Genomic DNA, 8923 nt, shown 5'->3' with positions numbered 1-8923 from the left:
GGCGAGACCAATATATACCACCTAAGACTGGAGGAAAATACATATGCATGAGCATAAGGAAACGCGTCAGCTTAGGAGCACATTTTGTGTCCAAGTTTAGTTCCTTCACAAATAGCTTATCCCAAAACTTGTCATGGCTGTTATCGATGAAGTGCAACATTTCATACATTGTTTTTGCAGTCAGATTCTGCTGATATTTGCTTTCAGCTTCAACAAGAGTCTTGAATCTCTGACGATAGAGATTAAACTATATCCATGGTCTGGTCTTTAAAAGGACAAAGGACAATGGTTCCGGGATTGGACGTGTTGGAATATTGGAGTACAAAGTTGGGATGTTTGTGTACCAAGAAGGGATAGTGGTGAACCGAGAAGGGATAGTGGTGTACAATGTAGGGATAGTGGTGTACCAAGAAGGGATTGTGGTGTACCAAGAAGGGATAGTGGTGTACCAAGAAGGGATAGTGGTGTACCAAGAAGGGAAAGTGGTGTACAATGTAGGGAAAGTGGTGTTCCAAGAAGGGATAGTGGTGTACCAAGAAGGGATAGTGGTGTACCAAGAAGGGATAGTGGTGTACCAAGAAGGGAAAGTGGTGTACAATGTAGGGAAAGTGGTGTTCCAAGAAGGGATAGTGGTGTACCAAGAAGGGATAGTGGTGTACCAAGAAGAGATAGTGGTGTACCCAGAAGGGATAGCGGTGTACCAAGAAGGGATAGTGGTGTACCAAGAAGGGATAGTGGTGTACCAAGAAGAGAAAGTGGTGTACCAAGAAGGGATAGTGGTGTACCAAGAAGAGATAGTGGTGTACCAAAAAGGGATAGTGGTGTACCAAGAAGGGATAGTGGTGTACCAAGAAGAGATAGTGGTGTACCAAGAAGAGATAGTGGTGTACCAAGAAGAGATAGTGGTGTACCAAGAAGGGATAGTGGTGTACCAAGAAGGGATAGTGGTGTACCAAGAAGGGATAGTGGTGTACCAAGAAGTGATAGTGCTGTACAAAGAAGGGATAGCGGTGCACACAGTACGACTAACAGTATACAAAGTAGGAGAAGGTCCCTGATTCTGTGGATGAAAAAACTATGAAAGATGACTTGTATCAAACACATGTATGAGATGGGATCCGGGTCTGTGATTGGCTACTACATAGTGATGACTTATGGTCAAATTGCGAAGCACCATTTTCGGGGTAATAATTTATATTATTAAAGTTTAACTCCAGGTCATGGACAGACGGGCGCCTCACCGCCAGTATCGGGAAAACGGCACCCCGCCACGTAAGCTTGCACGTGCGCGGCGTGCGTACGGGCATGCGACTCGTCGTCATACGTGTAATGGTACTACCTTTGTAATCCAAGGCGAACCAATATCCTACGAGGAGTTTGCGACAGATGCGTGCGACACTGGCGGCGGCGGCATTTACAATCGTGATTGGGTTTATATAGCGTGGCGTTCTGACATGGTATGCTTGTGTAATGAACATATCAACATCAAGGAACTTGCGATCGTTGGCGTGGCGGCGAGGAGATGGGCGGCGGCATGGAGCGGGAAACATGTGATTATTTATACCGATAACTCGGCAACTATGTACGCTATTAACAAAGGTACCTCACATAACCCAGCAGCAATGAAGATAGTAAGGCATTTATTTTGGCTAGCTGCATCCTACGGCTTTCACTTAACCTCTAGACACATTCCGGGTGTGAGGAACACAATCAGTGACAAAATCTCTCGGCTCCACAGAAAAGACAATATGTCATGGTTACAAAATGCTGGTTATGACATGAATTTGTTAAACCATATGACTCTCAGTTCTATGACGTTTTTGCAGGCCCAGTGGTAGCAGATCTGTGTCGGTTAGACGCCGAGCTGACATCATACAAGCAGGCGGCCTATGCATACACGACTAAGAAAACCTACTCTGCGATGATACGATGTTATCTCAGGTTCTGCGTATATTTCAGTCTTACACCACTTCCAGCTTCTACTTTGACTATAGGCCGGTACATAGCCTTCCTAGCGCGCTCTCTCAACGCTAACAGTATACCCGGATACCTCAACGTCATCAGACTACTACATCTCAACTCTGGCTTTGACAACCCCCTCACTGCATGGACGTTAAGTCTAGTTAGAAGGGGTGTCATGCGTATTAAAGGCAAGCCACCGGCACAGAAATTACCTATCACGCCAACCATTCTGCGACAAATCAGATCTAAACTCGATTTATCTATCCCATTTAACATCGCATTTTGGAGTGCATGTTTGGTGGCTTTCTTCACCTTCATGAGAAAGTCTACACTGTTACCTGGTAAACAAAGTAAGTCTCCTGATCGCCAATTGTGTGTTCGTGATGTAATTGTTAATGATGCTACTGCCTATGTGACCATTCGACATTCTAAGACTATTCAGTTCGACAGAGGGTGTTACGACTGCCACTGGCCAGTCTGAAGGGTTCCCTTTGTGCCCCGTTACAGCGCTCAGGTCACTGCGTGAGATCCAAGGCAAGATACCGCCTACAAATCATCTGTTTTCTTTCATGTGTGATGGTAAGATCTGTGGTCTAACGTATACCGCCTTTATTACAGCACTAAAGAAAGTGCTGGGGGCCTGTGGGTACCCGGCAGATAGCTACAGTGGCCATTCGTTCAGGCGAGGGGGGTGTACCTTCGCTTACAAGATAGGCGTGTCACCCATGCTCATTAAACTCCATGGAGACTGGAAATCAAACGCTTACGAAAGATACGTTTCTGTAGATGGAGTAACCCATGATAAACTTTCAAAAGATATGATAATAGCAGCATCATGTGCAGAATAGGTGTTGGGGGTTTGGAGGATTTTATGTATTTATATGAAAAGTTTGTTATTTTATGTGTCAATGTGAATAAAAATTGGCATCGTATCCCCAACACCTATTATGTTATATCATGGAAAGAGTTAAGGGGTAATAATTTATATTATTAAAGTTTAACTCCAGGTCATGGACAGACGGGCGCCTCACCGCCAGTATCGGGAAAACGGCACCCCGCCACGCAAACTTGCACGTGCGCGGCGTGCGTACGGGCATGCGACTCGTCGTCATACGGGACGAAGAGTCAGTCTCGCGGCTGCAGTCGACGTGTAAAGACACCCGCCCACCTCCCTGGGCAACCTGTTTTACTGATAGATTTTTACTAGTGTTAAGAGAGGAGGATTTTATGTATTTATATGAAAAGTTTGTTATTTTATGTGTCAATGTGAATAAAAATTGGCATCGTATCCCCAACACCTATTATGTTATATCATGGAAAGAGTTAAGTTACTTTTAGTCGTGCTGCGGTTGAAATCTTTTACGCCTGAATCCCAACTTGCTACAACTGTGACTGCGATGTATAAAGTGGATTTTCACGCAACTCAAAGTAATGCCCCCATTTCACTGGACCACGATGGCTGGTGTAAGTCCCGATCCCTCCCGATTCGCTACCTACGACTGAATCAGCTGTAATCGGGGAAATTTTGTTTATATGTCATATTTTACAGAGTAAAATAGATTTTGATTACGGTATGGTACGAGTAACGTCCCTTGCCTCTACAACAGTATCGCTGCAGTTATCTCCCTTATATTAGCATCAGCGCCAGCACGGCGTCAGGCTTTCAACATCACGGAGCAGTGATAAATTGTATAGAAAATGTCATCAAAAGAGGTTGCAGAGCAAACCGACGTGAAACCGAAACGCCAGAAAGCTGGACTAAAGATGATGGAAGCCCTTGAGTCGCTAAAACCTTCTCCACGGACGTCTTCTGACATTCTCTCACCGCAGATTCGGCAAACCATGTCGTCTGGTAGCCCGCCATTGCATCAGCCAACGACATGGAACGGAGCACACACGCCCTCGAAATGGAATGTGCCGAATTAGAAACAGAAATGAAACGTCTCAGGTTGGAAGCTATGCGTGTTACTCTGGCGAAGGAAGTGCACCGCCTTAGACAAGAGTTGGATGTTAGTAAACCTGCGCGGCAACGCTGTGCAGCTAAACAAGATGGAAGCCAGCGAGATGAAATTTTGTTTATATTTCTATTTTATACATTAAACTTGCGGTATACTTACGGTTCCTATGACAGTTATTAAGATAAGGTTCTCCCACTAATATATTATGATAAGGAGCCGATCTCTTCAAATTTCTGCTACGACTTTCTCACGATGTATCCCGATAGCTACGATTAACTGTCGTTTACACTACGATATACTGCTGCGTTTATACACTACGCCACGATAAGGCGACGATGGCCACGATGGGGATTTTTTTTGAAAATCGTAACTCATCTTTTAAAGCGTGAGAGATCGCAGATCGAAATCGCGAGGCATCTTGATAATCGTGGCAAAATATTAAACATGTTTAACATTTTGCCACGATGATGCCGATAGTTCTAGCTATCACTTCAGAACGTGGTACTGCATAGTAGAGTGTGGGCATCGGAACAAAGGGAACAGGTCAAAATGGGCACACAACAAAAATGGCCACACTGACCCTAGTCAAAATGGCCACACAAAAAAGTCAAAACGGCCACAACCCCTAGTTAAAATGGCTATAGAAAACGTCAAAATGCTCATATCCCCCTTGATGCCGATGTTTTTTTCAGGCGCACATTTTCATACGGTTTGAAAAGTGAACGTTGTGCGAGAATTGCGGTCGCGTGGTCCTGGATCTACGTACGGCTATAAAATATATTACACAGAAATGTAGAATATTAAATTTCCTATCCGTTGGTATAAATATAAGTGCAACTACCTCGGCGGTTTGAAAAAAAGACCTTGCTAAATGTTGTCCAAGTTTTTGTTATGCGTTAAAAAAGAGTAACTTTTTCCGCTTTTTATCGCGCACCGATAAAAGCACTGTGCTACGAATTTTTTATTTTGGCATCTTTACGGAAAGTGTGAGCGAAGAAAATACAGCCTGATATCTGAACGACATATACGCTCAACATTAAAAATGACTCGCAATAAATGTCAAAAATGGATTTTCTTGTACGACGTCAAACGACGACAGAGAGGTCATACACGTATAATGATATGGGGGCATAACTCCGTTATGCTTAACACTAGGTCAATGTAACTCAGATCACATGGAGAGTATTTGTTGTGGATACGGACGCTATGTTTTCGTTATTTTTTGTTCACGGTGAACCAAACTATCCCAATTCAAAGTTCCCCAATGTGAGCGGATACGCTTTGATAGTTTCACAATTTATAAGAAAAGATGACGACGTACTACATGTGAAAGCGCGTAATAGCGATTTGGATGGCCCTATCCGATATAGTTAGTTCTTAGATTCCGATATTCTCCTGTTTGTGTAGATGTATTTTGACTTATTTTGCATCGTTATTACCAGAATACTAGCCATATCTTCAAATGTATTGAAATTGCTGAAAATAATACAACATTTTAGTTGACGTCATTGCTTGTTTTATGCATTTTGCGACGTCGGAAAGTGACGACATTGGTATGCTGAATAGTATATATCTCACCTTATTTGAATTAATTGTGTGAAAGGTCTCGGCTTCTTTGTCAGAATTAACACTCTTTAGACAAAACATAAAATGACTTTTTTTCCATTTGAAATAGTGTCCTGAATATATCAACAATTAGACAGTTTGACTGTGTATCTTATCATGAGCAACACGCGCACCTGTTTGGCATCAATTTAACGTAAATGAAAAATAACACCAGAATATTTTGTGTAGGATAGGAATTTTATTTATTTATGATTATGTAGCTATTTCTCTTCATACGTATGCAATGGAACATGCAAAAAAGATAGCTTTTTATATATGGAACTAGTACGTACTATATATTAGAATATGGATGTAAGATTTGTCCAAATTAAGACATGACATGCTTTATACATTTTTATACAATTTTTGATAAATATAGTTAGAGTTTGATATCCTGTCATCACAATGATTTTAAATCGAATATGAATTGATTATATTATCGAAAACAATGATAGTGAATCATAAAACGTTTCCGACAAACGCGCACCTGGCCAATCAATTTACATAATTGTTTTCTCTATAAAACGACACAAAAATGTGCAATGAACAAGACAATTCCTTTAAATGTGTGTGCATATACATTTCATAACATACATAAATCATTTTCATTAAATATTATCAGTTTTACTTATAAGGTTTAATCAAATCGCCGTTCATCTACCTGTTCATGTGAAACTGCAATATTAGTTCAAATGCATTGAATATTGTACATCATAGGAACTAAAGTAATTGCATTTATGGCTACGTTTGATCTTCTAACACTAAGTGTGCAAAGGTTTAGAATATGGTGTACTGCACTCTATGTGTGAATTTCTTATGTAAATATTATTCAAACAATCAAAAACTTTCAAAGAATAAAACACCGTAAATCCTATATGCACGTATGATATGATATTGGACAAGGCTAAATGTAGATACTGAGGTCAGTTTCATCTGTATCTGAACTATCCGCAAAATATACATCATAATACTGACAGTGTAATCGGAAGGATTGGGCGATTGTGTTAACTCTTGTTCAACCGACCTTAACCTCAAAGAAATTGCCTAATATGTACAACAATGTTGACGTATGACCTCACTACCGATGACCCATTTCTTACAAAATGGCGGCTTTGCTGACAAGGATACACAGAATTTTGCGAGGACCCTTCCATTGATTCAGGGATCGTTTGTACATAAATATGAGATGTAAGGAATCAGAATGATTCTGACTAACTGTGTATTGTTATGTGTTTCTATCGTTTTCACTGTAAGAAAGAGAAAAAGCCAGAAATGCTGATAATTACAGTTGTCGTTCTGCGTGATTTTGCGTCAGTCATGGCGTCACGCTGCACGGAAATTTTGACAATTTCTTATGAATTATCAAATCATTGCATTGTATCTATTTATAATTTCCTATTTCTTACTACGATGCTCTTTCCATGCATATTCAAAAGGTATTGAGCCATTGCAAGCTATGAATAGACGGATGAATGTTGGAAAATTTCAGAAAATGCTACGCAGTGTAAAATCGGAATTTGTATTTGTTTACATTTCGAACCAGCGCAGTCTTTCGAGCACAGCGTCCGTTTTCACACCCAATATGTTTCGTCTCATTTTATCTAGACAGTTGGTATTGGTGACACAGACCAGTTGCAATTTGATTCTAAAATGTATGGGGAATTCAGTGATGCATTTTTCGAAGCTGAATATGAAATATACGTGATGGAATAGGCGTCTCAATACCGGCCTTCGCGAAACGTGATTTTGTAAACACTATCCAATATGGCGGAAAGCGCTCTACGGCGTTCGTGTAAGTGCATTTTCGAAAACATCCCAACCGATTCTAGATTCATCGGAAACGTTTCAGAATTATAATTAGCGATTTCATGTAAAACTGATATCAGTGATCATGAATATGTTATTTTTGAAATTCAGTACTCCCAGGAATTATCCGATTTTCACATTTCAAAACATACAGCGAATAACGCTGTGAATCGCGATTTCATACTGTGTCAAAACTGGCGACATTTTCGATGAAGGCTATTTTGAAAGGTCATTTTCAGCACTTGTGCTTTGTCTAAAATAATAGTGGATGGTATCAAGAAACAGGAAATTTCCCGCAGAATTCGAAACTGTGAAGTGTGTTTGTGTGCGTGGGATATTTCTATTTTTATTGGACTTCAAATTGAGGGTTGAAGGGGAAGGACATATTTGTCCCTGTGGCATCCAGGGGGATATACATCATGTTTTGTTTTCATATTAATGAGTATTGTTCTTGAAATGCTTTCTTAATTGATACTTTGAGATTGTTACTTATTTAATATTTTGAGATGTTTTTTTGTCCTGTACTTTGAGATGTTTGAAAACCCCATGATCATTGGGTAGTGTTTTGAAAACATGACACCTTTACTGAGGGCTCTTCACCACACTCCCATCCCATAGAGCCTGGTAAACTTCAGGAGGAGTGAAGATGGAGGTAAGATGCATAGGTATATAAAAAATGACCACTTATCCTTTAATTGGCTCGTTAGTTACTAATCAACATGTGATTACATACATTGTTTAACCTTAATTCAAATGTGAATCCAGAAGTGCATCGTTAATTAATTAAGCCGTAATTGATCAATTAAGTGTTAATCTCTGTGTTTATTGTAATTGCTCAGGTCATGGTACTCTCTGGGGTTTTGAAAATACTTCTTGCTTTGAAAATGTTCATCTACGCTTTCCCAAATATTTAGTATCACTCAGGAAAAGTGCACCTGAGTTTGGGGTAAATGGTGAGTCTGGTAGATTCCCACTATTAAAAGCAGAATGGTATGTTTTTGGGCTAAACTTATAAGCTGAAAATCATCAAAATTATGCTTCTTAATATAATAAATTAATATTCAACGATTACATATTTGGCAAGAGTGAACATAAATGAATAATCTATCTTGAGAGAATTCTCGACATAAATGTAAATATTATATATTAACTGATCTACATGGATGTCATGTAGTAATATTTAGTACAAAAGTGTATGTACATGAAGAAAGAACCTACATATATATGTCTTGTCATTTGATGAAAATATGATTTGTTGATGTGTAATAAACGTCAAGTTTTGTCTGATATAACTTCTTTTGTCATTTTTACACCTTGGTATCAAATAATACAACATGGAAAAATGTTAATAGCATTAAAAAATACCAAAAAAATAATGTATGGCCATGTTGCTTTTTATATGTCCATTTTGACATTTTGACGTTTGGAAAAATTTGAATCGGACCGATCGTAGACCAGTGAAATGGGGGTATGACCCTATCGCTCTGCATAGCTTTAGTAAAAACATGTGGAGGCATACAACCACTGTACAAGTAGGGTAGTAAAATGGACGCTGTGTCAAGTATTTATGTCCCAGTGTGATAATAACAAAA

General features: G+C 39.7%; 1 long non-coding RNA gene across 1 annotated transcript; it reads left to right on the top strand.

Annotated features, from left to right (window-relative positions):
* Window positions 1-437: 437 nt before the first annotated feature.
* Window positions 438-1017, top strand: LOC124260358. The gene is made up of 2 exons (XR_006894055.1): window positions 438-608; window positions 904-1017. It is a non-coding gene; the product is annotated as an uncharacterized LOC124260358 (long non-coding RNA).
* Window positions 1018-8923: the final 7906 nt, after the last annotated feature.

This window comes from Haliotis rubra, unplaced genomic scaffold (genome assembly GCF_003918875.1).
Source record: "Haliotis rubra isolate DU_JTF1 unplaced genomic scaffold, ASM391887v1 Scf1188, whole genome shotgun sequence".
Taxonomy (NCBI): Eukaryota; Metazoa; Mollusca; class Gastropoda; order Lepetellida; family Haliotidae; genus Haliotis; species Haliotis rubra.
Note: the sequence above shows the minus strand (reverse complement) of the source record. Positions and strands in the feature narration are given on the sequence as shown.